We start from the raw sequence: 20970 nt of genomic DNA on the forward strand, positions 1-20970 counted from the left end.
CCATGGTATAAATATCAAAATTAACATGAGCATGACACTCTTAACCAATACAAATGCCTTATTTGAATTTCACTGGTTTTTCTACTGTCATTTTGATTGATCTAGGGTCCAACTAGGATCCCCAAAGCATTTAGTTTTTATGTCTCCTAACATGTTCCTTCATGTCCGCCAATGACAGAGAATCCCTCAATCTTTCTTTATATTTTATGACCTTGATACTTTCAAAAAGTACTGGCAGGTTATTTTGTAGAATGTCCCTCAATTTGGGTCTGTCATTATCTCAAGATCTGTTTCTATCACAGAACCCTTCTGATACCAAATGTGTGAGATTTTCCCCCCACATCAACCAATACTCCAACAATCTGGATACCAACTAGGTGTCCAGTGAATCAATTCAATTTTGACGCTATCCTACCTGAAGTTAGCATCATACTCCATAGGTTAGGGTCTCAGTCCCACAAGACTCTCCCCTACTTCAGACATCAGTTGCAAGTATTGGATGCCCAGGGTACCCATATTTCTATCTTACTTGGCTACAAGTTGGGGGCTCCCAAGGCCCCCTCCTTCAGTTCAGTAATTTGCTAGAACAGCTCACAGAAGTCATTTTACTTATGATTCTGGATGTATTATGAAGGATACAACTCAAATGGAAGAGACACGTGGGGCAAAGCATTAGTGGGGCACGGGGCATCCATGTCATATCCAGGCATGTCACCCTCCAGTACTTTCATGTGTTCACCAACCTGGAAGTTCTACAGATCTTTTTGTGTAGGGTATTTATGGAGGTTCCATTATGTAGGCATGATAGATTAAATCTTTGGCCATTGGTGATTGAACTCAACCTCTATCCCCTCTCCCTTCCTTGAAATTAGGGGATGGAGCTTAAAGATCCATCTTAACCACGTGTGTGGTTCCTTATCACATGTTTGGTTCCTTTGGCAACCAGCTCACCCTGAGCTATCTAGGAACCACCAAGAATCACCTTATTAGTATAAACTCAGCTGTGGTTGGAAGGAGCTCCTGAGTAATGAGAGATACTCCTCTCACTCTCTAAGGAATTCCAAGGGTTTTAGGAGCTCAGTGCCAGGAAACAGGATAAAGACCAAATATCCATCTCTTATATCACAGTATCACATACATCAGAAGAGATCTGCCTTCCTCTGCACATCATGCCAGGGGGGGTAAATGAAGTTCATGGTGATCCTAACTTTGAACACTGAGATTGTGTCTGTCAGTTGTCTCCACTGTCAAACTGACATTTTCCTTCTGTCTTTAGTAAGTATCTTTTGCAAGGATACACTAAGCTATGTAAATGTCTCATCTGAGGGTTTCAGCCCCAGGCAAGTTCACTCCGGATTAGGTGAGACCAAATAATGACAATGAAACATTGGGGGTAAAAAGGGGCCTTGTACACAGAGGATCAAAGCCTAATTGGGCTACCCCGAAAATGAACTAAGATACGATATGAAAAAGAACTTCCAACATCTGCACTCTCTGGAAGACTCATGCCAGAAGATGATCATCAAAAAACCCCAACAAAGATCCACGCACTGCTACAGCAGTAGATGCACTCATCCCACCAGTTCCTGGACTTGCCATGGGAATGAAGAAGGAGATATCTAAGCTGGCCTGTGCATACAGTAAAACAACAAATTTGACTGGATCTATACTGTTGGAACTCAACCAAGAATTTGGAGAAGTGCAAATTGTAGCGCTCCAAACTCTTACAACTACAGACTATTTACTGTTAAAAGAACATATGGCATGTGAACAGTCCCCAGGAATGGGTTGTTTTAATTTGTCTGATTTCTCTCAGACTGTTCAAGTTCAGTTGGACAATATCCACCATATCATAGATAAGTTTTCACAAATGCCTAAGGTGCCTTAATGGTTTTCTTGGTTTCACTGGAGATGGCTGGTAATTACAGATATGCTTTGGTTATGTAACTATACTCCTATTATGTTAATGTGTGTGCACAATTTAAGTAGTAGCTTAAAACCTATATATGCTGAAGTTACTCTACAAGAAGATATGTCAAAGAAATAATCAATCTTCCCATGTTTTCTTCCGCCTGCTACTTCTATAGCTTTTCTTCTTCCTTCCTAATTACAACCCTTAAATAGAATTCGTGCCTCATATCAAATTTACAGAGTATCATAACTCCTCCAAGTGGTAAAGATATCTCAAGACAAATGCTGGGCATAGAAGCCACAGGGCATAAATATGCAAAGAAGTAAAAAGCTAACCTTTTCAAACAATAAGGCTTCTCTCTCACTTACCAACTCTACATTTCCCTGTATGGCCCCGGAAGATGACTGGTTAGCCAGAGACGGGTAAGATTCCTCAAGGGAGGAACAACCTAAGACAGGCACAGTCGCAGGGGGGCCATCAGGTGAGAAATTGGGGATCAACAGAGGTGAGGCTTAGAACCTCACCCCCCCTGTTCTGAGAGAAATCTTCTGCATACGTGGATGTTTTATTGCCCTGGTCTAGCTTGGATTAACACATAGTCTACAGGCACACACCTGATCATCTACATTTGCTCTCTTACAACACTAAACTATGTTTTCTACCTTTATCTTGTATCTACCTACCACTTCAGCATTTTATTAAAAATAATAATAATAAAGAGAGAAATGTGGTATCCACATATAAATCAAGTATAAAAACCAAATGAGTATTCATATTTGAACTGACTGTTTAGAGTTCATAATGCATGAGCAAAACCGAAAGTTTCTGTGATGACTGCCCTTGTACTGTTCACTATGTAACTTATTCATTATGTAAGAATTTGTTCTACATGTAAGAACTTGTTTGTTATGCCTCAGAAGATTGGAGACTGACAAAAATTAGGCTTGGGGTGGATTAATGATTGTGCATTGAGCATTGACTCCCCTATACAGAATTTTATTGTCGTTAACAACCATTTGATCAATAAATATGAGAGATGCCCTCACAAAAAAAAAAAAAAAAGGACAGACTTCCAATGGTAAAATAAATAAGTAACCGGGATGTAATGTATAGCATAAGGAATATAGTCAAGATATTGTAACAGCTTGGTAGGGTGATAGCTGGAACCTAGAATTATGTATATAAATGTTCTACCACTGTGTTGTACACTTGAAACTAATGTAATGTAATACTGTGCGTCAACTACCCTTCAATAAAAAATAATTATTAAAAAAAAAAAAAAAAAAGGGGCCTTGTACCAAGCTTTATTATCACGGTGGGAGGTCCAATGCTAGAATACTGTCTGCTTCTGGCTCAGCCTCTGCCCCAGGCTCTGTCTCCACTCCAGGCTTTGCCCTTGCCTCCAGCCTCTGCTCTCCTCTTTCCTGTTCTCTTGCTTTCTTCTCTAGGCTCTGCTTTTAGCATCAGGGTAACTATTTTTATAGCAATACCTGTAGTAATGGCTTATTGCCAATGGGTATACAAGCATGCCTCTGCACAGTAGGCTAAGTATTACATTATTGCATGTACACAATGGGTAGATTGGGATTGGGTGAGGATCCTGGCTATGGAACTTCTATTTTCCCTATAGTAAATATTCTGTTTTTGAGCATACTTTTGCCCTTGAATTTTACTATCCACAGATAGCTTTTGCAACAAGTGTTATTGTGATGTTTGTCTACTGGTAATTGTCTGTTTCCATCATTCTAGAAGAAATATTTATACTTTCTACATCTCCTTTTTAAGCACCACAAGTGATGATTTGAGGTCCAGCTGCCTTTTTTAATTGATTTGTGTCACTTCAGCAGCTGTACTTATCACAGGGTCCTTCTTAAAATCCATTTGTGCTCATGTCTGTTTGATTTTTATCTCCCTTCAGCTGTCAGAGGACTCCAGATCATAACTATTGGATTTCGAATAAGAAATTGACACATTTTAGCAACCTTTTCAGCAGCCCAGCATCTACCCGTGTGTCCATATGAACTGGAGTGGTCTTGGGGGTCCTGAGTTCAGTTAGGAGCACAGATGCAATGAAAGATGCTGCAGGTCCTGGAAGGACATCACCAGGCAAGAGGGGAGCAGAGAGAACTTCAGGATGCAATAACAGGCTCGGAGTGAGGAGGTTGCTGCAATTGCCCTCCAAGTTTTATAGGGTCTATTCCATAGTAGCCAAAGTGGGGATGTGGTAAATGGTGGCCTACACCCCCACCATGAGACCCCATTGGAGGTGCTCCCTTATACTTGGAATGATTTGAAAGAACCAACCAGTCCTTGGCTTGGGGATGGTTTCCAAGTTTGTATATTCTTCCTGTTATACACTGTTCTAATTGCATACATTTCTAAAAGAGACAATGAAAACAGGCTCTTTACTCAGATGGGTAATAAGAAAGACCTGCTTTAAACACAGTCAACTTAGATGAGCACCCATGAGGTATGATGAAGGAGCTGCTTCTCAATTTGAATATGCCTATGAATCTCCTGGGGATCTTGGTAAAGTGACTATTTTGGTTCACTGGGTCTGGGTTAGGGCCTGAAATTCTGCATTTATAATAAGCTCTGGGGTGATGACAGTACTTTAGTCTGAAAACCACACTTTGAATTAAGGGACACAGAAAACTTGAAATGCTAAAAAAAAAAGTGATGTCTATTAAATATCTGAAATACCACCATTTGAATTATGTCTTTTTCTCTAGGATCCTTGGACCCACAAGGTCACAAAAAACCCTTTTAGCACTGGGGTAACTCTTTTTATAGCAACACCTGCAGTAATGACTTATTGTCAATGGGTATACAAGCATGTCCCTGTACAGTAGGCTAAGTATTACATCATTGCATGTACACAATGGGTAGATTAGGATTGGATGAGGATCCTGGCCATGAAACTTCTATTTTCCCTATAGTAAATATTCTGTTTTTGAGTATGCTTTTGCCCACAAATTTTGCTGTCTTTATAGCAGAAAGGGACCTTAAGGATGGCTCACTGTACATTGTGATTTCATTGTGGAGTGTAGTAAAATGGGCAAAGCCAATAGGATGAGGATCAGTTGAGGGTTAGGTCCATTTGATTTACCTCGTATTTCTCATGAACTTGCTTTGTGCAAGGCATTGCAAGTGCTGGACCTACTAAAAAATCCTTGTACTTGTCTATTTTTTCCTGCAACAAAATATAGATGGTGCTCACATGGGCGACACATCCACATGGACATATGCAAGGATTATACACAATTTCTGGTAAAATGGCTATAAACACACCTTTTCCACTCAAGAAAGAATGTCAGAATGCAAGTGAATGATGAATCATGAAAATCATCTCTAAATTGTTTGCAGCTGGTACTTTGAGCCATTATCAACAAATTATTCACAGCCTATCTCAGAACTGATTGTGACTTACCTGTGTGTCACCTCAAAAAAGGGTGAGAACTACTGGCATGCCTGACAAAGCCACTGTTGCTCATCGTAGACTGGAACATGAGCCTTGGCCTCATTTATTTCCTTTGCCTTTATTCCCTGTGAGTAGCCTTGAACAAAAATAGTCTAGAAATCTGTGAGGTCCAGTACTAGAGCCACTGACTGCATGTGGTTACTGAACATGTGAAATGTGATTCGTTTGAGTTGAGATGTACAGAAAGTATAATAATACACACTGGACTTTGAGACTTACCATGAAAAAAATGTAAAATGACTCATTAATTTATATTTAAATTATATTTAGATTACCTGTTGAAATGGTCATATATTTTGATACGTTGTTTAAACTTCATTTCCATTTGTTACTTTACTTTTCAAATGTGGTTACTAGAAAATTTCAATTTTCACATGTGGCTTGCATTATGTTTTTATTGGATATTTCTCGTCTAGAACATGGGTTTCCCTTGCCCTATCCTCACATTTGTTTCTGGTACACTCACTTCAGGGAAGTTTGACACCTGTGCCTATTTGGCCTCTGTGAGGAGTGAGCACTGGCCTGGCAGTCACTCTTGCCAGAACTTCTGTTTTTCCCCTTAGGTGAAGGGATTTAAGACCCACCCCATGTATGACTTGCTGTCATCAGTTTCTGAATTTCAAATGTATGTATGTGCATGCATACTAATACTGAAACCTCTAATTACTAGAAGGATTTAATAAAATTATAACCATCACGAACTCTGGGAGGCCTTAAAAAGATGATAACCATAGAGAGGGGATTCAATAAGTTTTTATTTTCTCCAAATTTGGTTTTGACCCTAGACCCAATTTAAATGACTCAGAGTTGAGGGCAGGGAGCAATTGTTACACAGGTAGGGCTTAGGGGATCAGATTTGATTTTGTATTTTTCCAAACCACATATTGAGCAGGACCTCAAGGAGGTTCAGAGGTAGGCAAAGTTCAAAGTCTGTTTTGAGTTAAAGGTTGACTTCATCTTTTCTCTCCCCCTTCCAGTGAACCTCCAAGTGTCTGTTCTGAGTACCCTGTGTCTAGCTGCCAAAGACTCTTTGCCAAAGTGCATTACCCCATCCCATAACAACTACTGGCATGTCTGGCAAAGCCACACTTGACAGTCACAGACAGGAACGTGAGCCTGAGCCTCACTCTGAGATAGGGAGCATGGCGGACAGTGATTCTATCATTCTCCCTGTCTCTTATAAAGCCCTGTCCCCTACTCATTCCTTTAGAGTGAGTCCTGCTTCTGAAAATCAGGGGATTCAATTATTGGTGGTGAATGAGTAGCTTATGCTGTTAGGTAATGGTGTTGAACTTGGGGATCCAATAAAGTTGGCCAAGGTGTTCTTCCCAATAAAGTTAAGATTTGGTTGATACTGAGGATATCAGATGGTACCACTGACCAAAAGGTAGATCCTCCAAAAGCAGCAAATCTAAGATCTAAGAATGAAGCTGAGTTAGTGGTAAGAGGAAGAGGCTACCTGGCATGATCTGAGGGTGCAGGAAAGCTCTACTGCTCCCCAAACACTTCCTCTCCCCACAACATCAAATTATGTTCTCAGAGCTCATTTGGATGGGGGAGAGTCTAGAGAAAGAAGGTTAGAGAAGAACTAAGGAACCATCTGCCCAGGGAGGACGAGGGTGGATTCTCCTCCCTCCAGATAGGAAGGCACCCAGGAACCTGGAAGGCCAGGCTCTTGAGGAGAGAGCCCCTGTCACCTCTTGAGGTCAGGGGCTCCTTAGGTGCTCAATACATAGGAAATAGTTGACAGACTAGCTGATGGAATAAACACCATGAGGAAGGACATGGATGGCTCTGCAGTCTGTCACTAACTGCCCAACATTCCACCATAACCTCAAGTGACTCACAGGCATTGATAAACTGGCATTATGTGTCCTGCATTGCAACTCAGCATAAATTGTCTGAGTTCAGGATGCTCACATCAAAGGGGTGAGCCATGAAGAATGGGAAGTGTCCTTCGTAAGTGGTTCTGTGCATGGGGTATTCTTTGAAACCAGGAAAAACACCCATCCCTCAGGCAATCTCCACCAAGAGCTTATGCAAAAGAATGTTTCTAAATTCTGTCTTTCTTCAAAATGTCTTCTTACCTAATTTCCCTCTTCTGTTCTTTCCTTTTCTTTATTTTCCCCAGTTTGACTGAGATATAATTGACATGTAGCTTCTGTGTAAGTTTAAGGTGTACAGCATTATGATTTGATTTACCTATATTGTGAAATAATTACAATAATTTTAGTTAATGTCCATCACCTCATATAGATATAAAAAGAAAACAGAAAGAAATTTCCTTGTGATGAGAAGAGCTCTTAGGGTTTATTTTCAAATACACCCTACAGTAGTGTTAACTAGAGCCATTATATTACTGGTTGCATTCCCAGGACTTACTGTAACTCCAGGGGGAAAATAAGTTCCCAGCCTGGGGCAAATTACCTTTGAAGCCAAGATCAGTCAAAGGGAGAAGTAAAATGGGAGAAATCTGTTTATTGCTTACAAGCAGTCATCCACTTCTCTCACCTTGTCTCTCTTGACCCAGATGCAAAAAGGGACCCCATCAAACCTCTCTGGTCTAGATATACCCTCATTACCCCCACCCTTGTAACCACCTATTGATATGGAGATGGACTACATCTCTTCATCCTTTGGAAACACCCATTGTTATGGAGATGCACTATGGCCAGGCAAGAGATTCTGGAAATATTGCAATTTTACCCACACTTATTTAGCTTGCAACTGGAAATTTATACCTTTTGACCACATTCATCCAATTGCCCCAACCCCCTACCTCTGATAACCACAAGTCTTATCTCTTTTTCTATGAGTTTGATGTTTTGTGGGTTTTTAAAAATTATACAGGTAAGTGAAATCTCACAATATTTGTCTTTCTCTGTCTGATTTATTTTACTCAGCACTTTCCTTCCTTTTTCTTCTATACTGGGCTTTAAAATTTCTCTTCCTTTTGCCTCCCTTTCCTAGCCTGTAATGTCCTTTCTGGAGATTTTTTCTCTCTCTTTCTTTCATCACAGAAAGTAGCTGCAATTGTTCTTTCCAAATCACTATAACCCATATTGCTACAATTTTCTTTTAGGTTTACTTGTTCTCCCATTTGATTCTGGGTCTAAGGGAAGGATCTTGGTCTTGAACCACTCAACCATTCAACCTTTGAACCACTCAACTTTTTCTACTAACTCTTTAGTTTACCCCTTCACTCTGGTTAATTGAATTAACTTGTTTTCTATGAATTCGTCTTTAGATTATTTTGTTTGTTCATGAATGGCTTGAGAGTTTATCATTTTATGTCCACCACTCTCAACATTGCTTCCCCCAACCCAGGCCTAGCTTCATGGGAAGAGGGCTCTGTGCAAGTGGATGGGGACCAAACCAGGATGTGGTCTTATGATGTCTGGGTTTCCTGCTCTCCTGGGCCAGCAGTGAACTAGCCAGGAGAGAGAAACCATCAACAGTCTTTCAAATAGAGAAGACCGCCATGGTAGCTCTAGTATGTGCCTAAATCAGGGTTTGGAACTGGGTATGTCTTGGTGAAAGGTCATACTCTACCCACTTCAATGAATGGTATTGAAACAACAGGTGATTCTGTATTAGAAGTCATGATGTGAGAGGGACTTAGGCTTTCTCCATTTGACACTGTGGGGCATCTTCAGGAAGTTTAGTCAATAAAATAATGACAATAGTCAGTACGTTCTGCTCTACTATATTGAATAACTCATGGCAGTTGATCAACAAGACAGTTTCATACTAGACAATCTCATTATCGGTCTTTTAAGACATAGGTATAGATCTTTGATGGTGTTGTAGTGGAACTTTAGACCAAAGTTACTTGAAAGACCAGTGTTTGTGGTTAAAAACAAAAGTGGTGCTCAGATGTACATAGCTAAGCATTTAGAATGATTTCTGGTTTGTTTTAGAAGTTATTTAATCTGATAGAGATAGGAAAAGCAAATTCTCAGTGTGTCAACACTTCAGTAAATCAGCAGAGCTGTTATTGAAACTTGCAGAGTAAGCTTCCTAGTAATCTCATTTCCTTATTTGACAATGTTTCTCTTAGTGTGCCTGATATTATATTTAGATATTAGGGATACAATGGGGACTGAAGTGAAGAAGTTTTTTATCTCAATGAAAAGTAAATCTTAATGGCAAATACAGAAATAGCAAAAGAAATTGTTATAAAAATATTAACTCATGATTAGTACTTTTTAATTCTATTTTTTAGTATTTAAATCGCTGGTCCAAATGGAATTTATTTGGGCCAAGGGTGATATAGAAATCCAAGGGTTTTCCCGTAAAACACTAGTCAGTTACTGTGGACCATGTTTTTCTCCACACCTTTGAAATGGCATCTCTATCATGCACTAAATTCTCATATATCCATGGTACTATTTGGATACCCTATTCTAATCCATTGATCTGTCTCCCTGTTTTTGGCATAGTACTGTTTTTTCATTTATGTAACTTCCATATATGTTTTAATAGCTGGCAGGCAAGTCTTCTTTACTTTCTTCCCCTTTACCCCTCTACTTTTTAGGTCATTTCCATATATGTATTTTTCCAGGTAGCATTTGGAATAATTTTTTCAAGTCTCCCTTCCCCCTCACATTCTTTTAAAAACAAAACAAACTGGGGGCTGCACAGGCTATGTTAAGTCTTATTGACAAGGCATCCTCTGAAGGTGTTTTCTGCTATAATAATTCTTAAAATTCAATATATATGTTAAATTAGGACTCCTGGTTATTCCCCATGGAGGAAAAAAATTCCTTTGCTGGATTATGTTGAGTAGTAAAGCTTATAAAAGATAGATGTTCCTTTAGAGTACTTTAAAATAGAAAATCAATTCCAGATGCAGCTTTTAGTCAAAGCCTTCATGCAATAATTCCCTAATGTGCTTGGTGTAATATGGTCAAGGTAAGTTATCAACTGCCTGCTGAAATTTAAAAGGAAAAAATCCCTTCTAACATGTATCCTTTATAAGAAGATAGTTCATGTTGATAGCTAGAGAACAATTTGATTTCTTTGAGTATTTTTCTTGCCGATCGTCCCTTTCATACATATTCAATAAACATATATCTGTTATGGAGTCTTAGAGTATTCTTTAATCAACTCAGAGCAATAAATCAATGAAATATCAAAATTTCTGGTGGAACCAATACAGTATATTCTGGTACTTAGATAGCAGCTGGTTCAAAGCATCATATTAGGTCTTCCCCTTCCAAAGTTATAATCAATCATGTTAATCACAAGCATGAAGCAGAATACACCAGGCAGCATCCATGGTGGTATAATTAAGAACATAGGTTTAAATTTAAGTAGGGTCCTAGGGGACGTTTAAAATCATGAAAGGCACAGAGAAATCATGGGACTTCTTAATTTACATAGTAACAAGGAAATGACAAGGATTTCTTTATCACTATAAAATGGGAAGAATTGTGTGTTACATATATGAATCTGGTTTTGAAACCACCATACACTGTTTAATATGACCATGACCTCAGGGAATGTACTTAACCTCTCAGAACATTAATGTACTAATACCCTTACCTAAATCCTAGGGTTCTTTATGATGTATCAATACAGATTGAAAAGTCAACATCTTCTTGATGCCTGAAGAGCATTATTGTACTGAAATTCTCATACCAGTCCAAAAAAAATGATGAAAGAGCTTACTGATTACTGCCTTTTATGGAACAAAAATGTCAAACTGAACAATTCCAAAAAAAGATTTGATTCTTTTAATTCATTTTAATCCAGTCAAATTAAAAATATAAAACAACTTTCAAAAAGAAGTTTTAGTTTAGACTGAACTATTCTGCCTTGAGTGAAATAAATATTAGTGTAAAGGCATGTGGTATATTGTACTATTGTTCCCAATTACTTGGGCGGTATATACTCCTTTCCCCATTAACATCAAGATGCTCTCTACCCTACATCAGGCCATCTTTTGCTTTGGCCAATGTAAGTGAAATGGGCACAATTTTTTTAAATTGAAGTTTTGTTGACATAATACTATAATAGTTTCAGGTGTACAACATAGTGATTTGACATTTATATACATTATAAAATGCTCACAACAAGTGTAGTTGCTATCTGTCACCAGACAAAAGTTTTACAGTAGTATTGACTATATTTCCCAAGCTGGACATTTCGTCCTTGTGACTTATAATTGGAAGCTTATGTCTCTTAATCCCCTTCACCTATTTCACCTATCTTCCCATTCCCCGCCCCGCCCACTCTGGCAACTACCAGCTTGTTCTCTGTATTTGAGTCTATTTCTGGATTGTGTATTTATTTACTTGTTTATTTTATTAGATCCCACATGTAAGTGAAATGATATAGTATTTGTCTTTCTTTATCTAACTTTTTTCATTTAGCATAATACCCTTTAGGTTCTTCTATATTGTTGCAAATAGCAAGATTTCATTCTTTTTTATGGCTGAGTAATAACCCATTGAGTATATGTACCATATCTTCTTTATCCATTTTTCTATCGACAGACACTTAGGTTGCTTCCATATCTTGGCTATTGTAAATAATGCACAATAAACAGGGTACATGTATCTTTTTGAATTAGTGTTTTTGTTTTCTTCAGGTAAATACCCAGATGTGGAGTTGCTGGGTTGTACGGTATTTCTATTTTTAATTTTTTGAGGGACCTCTACTGTGGTGGCTGTACCAGATTACATTCTCACTGCAGTGTAGGCAGGTTCCCTTTTCGCTACATCCTCACCAATATTGTTACTTTTGTCTTTTTGATACTAGCCATTCTGACTGGTATGAAGTGATATCTCATTGTGGTTTTGCTTTGCATTTCCCTGATGATTAGAGATGTGGAGCATCTTTTCATGTGCCTTTTGGTCATGTATATATCTTCTTTGGAAAAAATGTCTATTCATTTCTTCTGTCCATTTTTAAATCATATTATTTGGGATTTTGTGTTGCTGAGTTTTATTAGTTATTTATGTATTTTGGATATCAACTCCTATTGAATGTATCATTTGTAATACTTTCTCCCATTCAATAGTTTGTCTTTTTGTTTTGTTGATTATTTCCTCCACTGTGCAGAAGCTTTTTAATTTGATGTAGTCTCACTTGTTTATTTTTGCTTTTGTTTCCCTTGCTTGGGAGGATGTATCCAGAAAAAACAAATTGCTAAGGCTAATATCCCAGAGTTTAGTGTTTATGTTTTCTTTTGGGAGTTTTATAGTTTCAGGTCTTCGGTCCATTTCAAGTGCATTTTAGTGTATGGTCTGAAAAAATGACCCAGTTTCATTCTTTTGCATGTAGCTGTTCAGTTTTCCTAACAGCATTTATTGAAGAGACTGTTCTATCCTTATTGTATATTCTTGACTACTTTGTTGTAGAGTAATGGACTATATAAGCTTGAGTTCATTTCTGGACTCTATTCTGTTCCATTAATCTATGTGCCTATTTTTGTGCCAGTACCATACTGTTTTAATTATAGCTTTGTAGTATAGCTTGAAATCATGGAGTGTGATGACTTTAACTTTGTTCTTCCTCCGGATTATTTTGGCTATTTAGGGTGTTTTTGTGTTCCATGCAAATTTTAGGATCATATGTTTTAGTTCTATAAAAAGTGCCATTAGTATTTTGATGGAGATTGCATTGACTGTAGATTGCTGGGAGTACTAGGGACATTTTAGCAATATTAATTCTTCCAATCAGTGAGCACAGTGAATCTTCCCATTTGTTTGCGTTTTCTTCAGTTTCTTTATCAGTGTCTTACAGTTTTCAGAGTACAGGTCTTTCACTACTTGGTTAAATTTATTCCTAGGTATTTTATTATTTTTGGTGCAATTGTAAATGTGATTATTCTCATAATTTCAACTCCTGCTAGTTCATTTTTAGCATTAAAAATGCAATATATTTCCGTATACTGATTTTAGGTCCTGCAGATTTACTGAATTCATTTATTAGATCTAATAACCTTTTGGTGGAGTCTTTTGGGTTTTCTGCATATTGTATCATATCATCTGCAGATAAAATAGTGACAGTTTTACTTCCCCTTACCAAATTTGGATGCCTCTATTGCCTTTTCTTATCTGATTTCTGTGGCTAGGACTTTGAGTGCTATGTTAAATAAGAGTGGTGAGAGGAGGCATCCTTGTCTTATTCCTGATTTTAGAGGAAAAGCTTTCAGCTTTTACCAATGAGTATGTTGGCTGTGCATTTGTCATATGTGGCCTGTATTAAGTTGAGGTATGTTCCCTTTATTGAAGTTATGTTCCCACTTTGTTGAGAGTTTTTGTCATGAATGGATGTTGAATTCTGTCAAATCCTTTTCCTGTATTGATCGAGATGATCATACGGTTTTTTACCCTTCCTTTTGTTAATGTGGTATATCACATTAACTGATTTATAGAAGTTAAACCATCCTTGTATCCCTGGGATAAATCCCACCTGAACATGGTGAACAATCCCTTTAATGTACTTTTTAATTCAATTTGCTAATACTTTTGTTGAGGAATTTTGCATCTGTGCTCATCAGAGATATTGGTCCATATTTTTCTTTTCTTCGGTAGTGTCTTTATCTAACTTTGGTATCAGGGTAATGGTGGTCTCATAGAATGGGTTGGGAAGAATTCCTTCCTCTTTTATTTTTGGAATAATTTGAGAAGCATAGGTATTAGTTCTTTGGTAGAATTCACCTGTGGAGCCATCTGGTCCTGGGATTTTTGACTGTATGGGGTTTTTTGATTAACGATTCAATTTTATAATTGGTCTATTCATACTTTTTATTTCTTCCTGGTTCAGTCTAGAAAGATTATATATTTCTAGGAATTTATTTCTTCTAGGTTGTCCAATTTGTTGGCTTATATTATTTTTACAGAATTCTTTTATAATTCTTTGAATTTATACTCATTAATTTCTGATTTTGAGTCCTTTTTCTCTTGATGAGTCTAGCCAAAGGCTTATCAATTTTGCTTATCTTTTCAAAGAACCAGCAGTTAGTTTCACTGACATTTTTCCTATTGATTTCTTAGTGTCTATTGGATTTATTTCTGCTCTGCTCTTTATTATGTCTTTCTTTTAATAACTTTGGGATTTGCTTATTCTTCTCTTTCCAGTTCCTTTAGTTGTAAGGTTAGATTGTTTATTTGAGGTTGTTCTTGTTTCTTGAGGTAGACCTGAATCACTGTAAAATTCCCTCTTAAAACTGCTTTTGCTGCATCTCAAAGATTTTGAATCATTTTGTTTCTGTTTTGTCTCTGTGTATTTTTTGATATTCTCTGATTTGTTCAGTGACTCATTGGTTGTTTAGTAGCATACAATTTAGCCTCCATGTGTTCATTTTTCTCCAGTTTTTCTCTTGTGTTAGTTTCTAGTTTTATACCATTGTCAGAAAAAATGCTTGATATGATTTCAATCTTATTAAATTTATTGAGACTTGTTTTATGGCCAAACATGTGATCTGTCCTGGAGAGTGTTCCATGGGCACTGAAAAGAATGTGTATTCTGCTGATTTTGGATAGAGTGTTCTATGTATATCTGTTAAGTCCATCTGGTCTAATGTGTCATTCAGCACCACTGTTTCCTTATTAATTTTCTTTCTGGGTGATCTATGCATTGATGTAAGTGGGGCATTAAAGTCTCCTACTATTATTGTATTACTGTCAATTTCTTTCCTTTATATCTGTTAATGTTTGTTTTATATATTTAGCTGCTCCAATGTTGAGTGCATAGATATAGTTGTTATATCCTCTTGTTGAATTGATCTCTTTATCATTATGCCATGACCCTCTTTGTCACTTGTTACATTCTTTGCTTGAAATATAATTTGTCTGGTATAAGAATTACTATCCCAGTTTTTTTTGTTTTTGTTTTTGTTTTGCTTCCAGTTGTATGGGATATCTTTTTCCATCCCTTCACTTTCAGCCTAAATATGTCTTTAGGTCTGAAGTAAGTCTCTTATAAGAAGCATATAGATGGGGCTTGTTTTTTTAATCCATTTGGCCACCTATTTCTTTTGATTGAAGCATTTCATCCATTTACATTTAAAGTAATTATTGATAGGTGTGTATTATTGCCATTTTGTTCCTTTTGTTCTGGTTGGTTTGTAGCTGTTCTCTGTACTTCTCTTGAACTCTTCCCTTCTGATTAAATAACTTAATTCAGTGTTATGCTTGGATTCCCTTTCTCTTCATTTTTTGGTGTCTACTATAGGTTTGTGGTTACTATGAAATTCATATATATCATCCTACATATATATATATATATATATATATATATATATATATATATATATCAGTGTATATTAGACTGATATATATATATATATATATATATATATATATATATATATATATCAGTGTATATTAGACTGATGGTCACCTAAGTTCAACATTCTAACAGCACTACTTTTTTATTCCCCTTCCATGTTTTATGTATATGATATCATAATTTATACCTTTTTATTTTATATATCCCTTGACTAATTTTTCTGTATATATATATAATTGAATTCAGTGATTTTGTTTTTTTGGACTTCATACTACTGTGTAAGTGATTAGTCTGCTAGCTTTACCATATGTTTGTTTTTAGCTCTGGAAATTTTTCCCTTACATAGTTTTCTTACTTCCATTTATGGCCTTCTCTTTTTCACTTAAAGAAGTCCTTTGACATTTTTTGTAAGGCCTGGTTAGTGGTCACAAACTCCTTTGACTTTTGTTTATCTAAGAAACTCTTTATCCCTCCTTCATTTTTGAACAATAGCCTTGCTGGGTAGAGTATTCTTAGTTGTAGGTTTGTAACTTTCAGCACTTAGAATATATCATGCCACTCCCATCTGGCCTCCAGAGGTTCTGCTGAAAAATTGGCTGATAGCCTTATGGAATTTCCCTTGCTTGTAATGGTCTGCTTTTCTCTTACTGCTTTAAATTCTCTCTTTATCCTTTCTATTTAAATTCCATTTAAAATGCCTCTTTAATTGCTGTGTCTTGGCATGGACTTTCTTGGATTGTGGTGACCTCACTGGGGCTCTCTGTTCTTCCTGGACCTGGATGTCTGTTTTCTTCCCCAAGTTAGGGAACTTTTCAGCTGTTATTTTTTCAAATAAGTTTTCTGCCCCTTTCTTTCTCTCTTCTCTTTCTGGGGCCCCTGTTATGCAAATGTTGTTTCATTTCATGTTGTTGCAGAGATCTCTTAGCATTTTCTTATTTTTATAAGTTATTTTTTCTTTCTGATGTTCAGCTTGGTTGCTTTCCATTACCCAGTCTTCCATATCACTGATCCATTCTTCCAAATCCTGTAATCTGCCATTGATTAGAGGATTCTAATTTCAGTTGTTGTATTCTTCAACCCTGATTGGTTCTTTTTTATATTTTCTATCTCTGTTGAAGTCCTTCCTGAGTTCATCCATTCTTCTTTCCAATCCAGTGAGCATCTTTATGACTATTACATTGAATTCTTTATTTGGTAGATTTCTTATCTTCATTTCATTTAGAAACCTTTCTGGCATTTGCCTTGCTCTTTCATTTGGAACATATTCCTTTGCCTTCTCATTTTGTCTGGCTCTGTGTTTGTTTCTGTGTATTAAGTAGGTCAGCTATGTCTCCTGGTCTTGAAAGGGTGACTTTATATTGTAAGCATTCTGTGGTGCCCAAAAGTACAATACTCTCTACTCACCAGAGCCAGGCACTCCAGGCGTGTCCCCTGTGTGGGCTGTGTGCACCCTCCAGCTGTGCCTGAGCACACTGCTTCTGTGAGTGGTGTTGTGGGCAGGCTGCCCTCTGCCTAGTTGTCAGCCATGACCAGCATGACTACTGCAGCTGCATTAGCTTGGAAGGTTCAGTCCAGTTGTGGCTGGCTGAAAGGCTGGGCTGCCACCTTTACTGGTGCACAGGTCTAGCCTGGCTGCCAGCAATGGCCAATGGGACTACTGCTAGGGTGCTGGTGGGTGGGGCTAGGCCCTCTCCTCCCCAGGGACGTAGTCACTTTGGTGGGGTGCCTACCACTTTGATGTGTTTGGGCAGGGTGAGTCTGTAAGGGAACACAGGGGCAGAGCAGGCAGTGCTGCCACAGTGGATGGAGAGTGTCAGAGCAGGTTCCCACAAGTGTCTGGCCAGCTAGGCTAAGGGGAGGCATGAAAAATGTCTAGCCCCTGCTTTCCTGGAGTAAGCTCCCGCACAACCCTGCCCTCTGGCACACGTCCCACAGTTAGTCAGTAAATCTTTCAAACTGCTGTGTCTATGCTGGGTCTCAGACCAATCAGCACAGCATACTGGTCCTCCAGGAGCAAAGACTCCAGCTCCCATAGCCCCCCAGCTCTCTCCAGTGTTAAGACTCACTAACTGTAAAAGCCAGTTGTTTTGGGGGCTTGTCCTGTTGGGTTTTGGGGAGTTTATCCCCTCCTCTGTTCCTTCCTCCCTCCCATTTATGGGTTGGAATGGCGTAAGGCTTTGGATTCCAGTCATCGCAGCTTTGTCCCCTTTGCCCTTCTCAGTGTGGCCTTCTCATTGTCATTAGCTGTGGAAGGTCTGTTCTGCTGGTCTTCCGGTCATTTTCAGAGTTGGTTGTATTACCTGTGGTTGCTGCCTTGGTGTGTATTTGGGAGGAGGTGACTTCCTATTCTGCCACTTTTGCAGCATGCATGACATTTTTTAGTAAAATATTAAGAGCCTTCACAAGATGCTGCCATTTCTTATTTCTTTTTTTCTCTCTGCTACCTGAGCTTCATGTCCCAAGATATACAAGTTCTCTTGTTAGAATTTAGTCCTGGATTAAAGATGTGAAGCAGAGTCACAGACAAATTGAAGCTAGTATATAATGTGATCAAGAAATAACTATTTATTGTTAAAAGTCTTTGAGATTTGAGAGGTACTTGTTATCAATGTAAGATAAGCTGACTGATTCAGAGCATTATTCTAAAATGGTAGGAATAAAAATTCTAATGTTCCACTTCTACTTCTTCACTTAGATATCTGATTTCCATAATAAGTATAGGACTCTTATTATTTCCATGCATCCTTTGCTGGCTTCATAATTAGCATATCATTAAAATATGATGCCTTGGAGTTCTAGAGGGCTGTTTATTGAAAAATCCCAAAGGCAACACAAATGTATGAGGGAAAGTATTTAACTTTGATAATTAATGTTTGAGGGTTTACAATGGTTTCATAAATAAGCTGTTGGTCAGACTTTGCAAAAACAAATTTGACAAGGTCCTCTTCTACCCTTATATAGTATTTAATCAGTTTCCCCCCTGGCCAAAGTATGTTTCAGGGAACAAAGGGTGGATTTAGAAATGGCATCTTTCACTATTACTCCTCATGATCAACTCAGAGTGTTTGCTTCCTAGCCTCATGACACTGGCCTCTGCTGGGTTGGAAGCCTGAGTACTCAGGGAAGGAATGCTTCCACTAGGTCATCCAACAGTGGTTCCATGGAGTTGGAGCAGAGACAGCTGAGCAGATGTTTTGTATCAGCAGGCAAAAAAATAAAAAGGCATTGGTTAGAGTGATTACTCCTGATTTATAAGCAAAAATAGTGTACTTGATGCACAACAGGAGCAGGGAATATTACGTTGGCTGTCCTGTGGTACCCTTTAGTATAGCATATCTTGTAGTAAAAGTTACTGGAAGGCCATAGCAATCTCACATAGGCAGGACTATCCAGGGCTCAATCCTTTAGGAAAAATGGTGTGAGTCAACCTCCTAAGAGAAGAACCCCAACCACCTGAGGTGCTGACTGAGGACAAAGAACATGGAATGAATAGTGGATGGTGGAAGTCATTTATATCGACCATAGACAGGTGAACACATGCAGAAAGGAGGATTGTGATGCCTACCCACACATTCTTTCTTAATGTATCATTTATCTGTGTGTACATATTCCATTTTTTCTCTCTCCTGTTTGTTCATACAAGTGCATTGGTTAAATTTATGGTTTAGTTTACTGGACTCAGAATATACAGTCCTGATAGAATTAGAGAAGAAAGTCTGTCACCTGGAGATTTGGGACTTGAGGCAAATGCACTGGTTAGACTTGCTTTGCTCTGTGTTTGAGGGGAGCATGGAGTGCTGTTGTGCAGTGGAGACCTGGAGTATGCTGGCATGGTCATATTGTTGTTAGTGGTGGTGGTGGCATAGTTATTATCTGGAAGTCTGAGTACGGAAGAAAGAGTGGATTGCAGCAGACATGTGTCAGGTTTTTGCCTATCCAACTTAATTGCTCACCCTCCCTATTTTGGGTAGTTTGCTGCATTACGAGTCCAGTCTCTCTAAGGAAGAATCTCTGGCTCCTCTACCTGATAGCCATATGTGACCTAGATTCTGACATCACGTATACCCAAGTAAGACTTCATTTTAGAAGATAGTGATATAAAGAAGCATTCTCCATCCAGAATGTATGCTTTGGAAGTAGTGTCTGGACCTGTGTTCTACTTTCAGGGCACAGCAGCCACTGAACATATGCTAATACAGTGCACAGTGTCGTTGGTGCATGTTGCTTATTTTTTGCGTAGTCATGGAGAACAGGAAGGTTTAGGGAGCTATCGTTTGGTCCAAGACTGATTCTCTAGCTCTTTTAGAGGTACTATGAGGTATCTTACATCTATTAATAAATTCACAATTTGCTTAACTAGAGAGGATTTTGCTGTTGGCCACAAAATAAGACTTTCCACAATTTTACAGTGGCACTCTGTCTCCTATCTCTCAAACAAGGTTTTCTTTAGCATGTCAAATAGGAGCTGTTTTTGTGTTTCATTCACAAAGCTCTCTTCACTAGACTTCAGTAGGATAGCTGTTTATTTGATAAAATGTGAGGTATTGCTAACTTGATAAATTGTTAAATGCCTTTCTACCTTTCACTCTCTCTTATCCCCTTCTATGATCATTAGGTAATTAGTCCTTTCAATCACCAAATATTTATGGAGTTCCTACTATGTGCTAATCACTCTAATAGTTGCTGTGACTACAGCAGTGCCTGATACAGGCATGGTCTCTGTCTTCACACAGTTTACAATCAAGTGCTGGAGGCAAGCAACTAACAAGCAAACCAATAAAGAATGAAGCTGATTAGAAATGCAGCAAGTGGTGTAAAGAAAATGAACTAAGTGATGCACTAGAGTGAAACTGCAAATGGCGGGGGAGACATCAACTTTGGAAGGATGGTCATAGATGGCACCTAGCAGACATTTCAAGTTAGACTTAAATTTTACATCAATAAATTAATCTGTTCCCTTTCCCACCAAATGAGGTGTTAAAATGGGAATGCTAATTCACAAACAAATCTTTGTCTAAATTTCATTAAAAATAAAGTGTCCTTGCTGTAGGATATAATTCCTCAAAAAGGACAGCCTTTAGTACTAAAGAATATAGAGCACAGGTATGTAGAACTAGTTTCAAAAGGTGACTCAGGTTTTTTCAGCTACAGCTTTCAAGTAAATTGATAAAATAGCTGGTTTCAGAAAAAATGATTATGGGTCTTCTTGTAGATCCCCAAATACATAGGATAATATCCTCCCCTATGAGTGTGACTGCCTTAGACACTGACCACCTACTATGTACAGTCACTGTGGCAAGCACAGAGAAAATACAGACAAATCTAACTTCAT

The sequence above is a fragment of the Manis pentadactyla genome, chromosome 7 (genome assembly GCF_030020395.1).
Source record: "Manis pentadactyla isolate mManPen7 chromosome 7, mManPen7.hap1, whole genome shotgun sequence".
NCBI classification, from domain to species: Eukaryota; Metazoa; Chordata; class Mammalia; order Pholidota; family Manidae; genus Manis; species Manis pentadactyla.